A 1,369-nucleotide genomic window follows, 5' to 3' on the forward strand; every position below is an offset into this window, starting at 1 on the left:
ATGCTGTAAGTAAATATTCGCTATCGAATAAACAACAAAGACCATTACAAACATGATTAAAAATTTTGAATCAACCTGATGCGACAACATTAACCTCTATTGCCCGTAACGGTTGTACGAGTCAATTTATATTCCGAACTCAAAACTCATCTCGATAAGATTAATGCAGAACGTTAATTGAGTGGGACTCTCCGAAAACGGTTTCAACTTTCACTAAAATCAATCACTAACAGGAACCCACAATCTCCTCTATTACAACTGATGCTAAATGCTATTTTTGTGATGAATCGGAAGGGAAAGTGTCAAACTTATATCGAGTGTGTCATTCGGGAATATTTCTATTTTGTTATCCTACAACGGCAAATGGATGGTAATGTGTTTAGGGGTATCACATAACCTACTCATATTATGGGCGGTGATTTGTGCGAACAACACAACCTATTTTTAAATATGATGTCACAAATTACTCAGTAATAGGCCGAGAGTGTTTTGAAGCAATTCAGGCTCAAAATACTGAAAATATGTGTCATTATTATATTTCGTAACTTCCTAAAATTGCAGGGATTTTAGTGGCCATCGTGAGAATCAAATGCATCACGTTCTTACTTGGGAGCCTCCTACACGATCAATATAGATAGTGTAGTATAATATTGACTGTATTAGGGACAAATTGAATATTGTGTTTATACTTATGGTATTCATGATATTTTAAACTTAAAAAATAGATTTTTTTTTTTACTATTTTGTATCTTTATTGACCTCACTCAGAATGTCTTTCTACAATATACATAAAAATAAGTTTTACTTATTTATGTGCTTCATTAATCGTACAATCAAATAACTGCTTCTCATTTTATTTATTTTTAAAGTAAAATTTATTCAAAATATTCAAGCCATAACATCGTACGTATGTTGAATAAATATTTTGAGTAAAGGTGATGCTTCGACTCTAAGAATAATACGAAGGCATTCAGAGCTGACCTTTGAAACATAAAAGGCAATCAGAACTCATACAAACTTTCACACACAGGCTATAATAAACCATCTTCAGCGAAAGTCTAAAAGAGCATGCGCCAGAGGATCATATCACCCTATAATATCTGGTTTGGATAGCAACGGGCGATAAACAGTACGTTGCTACGAAGGAGAAATAATTCAGTTGAGGCAGGAAGGATACGTACGAGCGCTTTCGCGCTCCGAACAATGGCTACGAGAAAGCGAGTTAGGTGTCGAAGTTCGGGCGACACTGGAAGGCAGCTTCGACTAACCAGAGCTTCGAGATATCTGCATCATCACCGGATAGCGTTTAGGGAGGAATGCATGGGATTTCCGCTCTTCAAGGCTATCTAACCAAAGTCTAAATATCATC

General features: G+C 35.8%; 1 long non-coding RNA gene across 1 annotated transcript in view; it reads right to left on the reverse strand.

Moving 5' to 3' along the window:
- LOC106687401 (uncharacterized) overlaps positions 1-1,369 on the reverse strand; it is a 74,699-nt gene that overhangs the window by 35,167 nt on the left and 38,163 nt on the right. The window lies entirely within an intron of this gene.

Source organism: Halyomorpha halys, unplaced genomic scaffold (assembly GCF_000696795.3).
Source record: "Halyomorpha halys isolate HHAL.00 unplaced genomic scaffold, Hhal_1.1 Scaffold959.1, whole genome shotgun sequence".
NCBI lineage: Eukaryota > Metazoa > Arthropoda > Insecta > Hemiptera > Pentatomidae > Halyomorpha > Halyomorpha halys.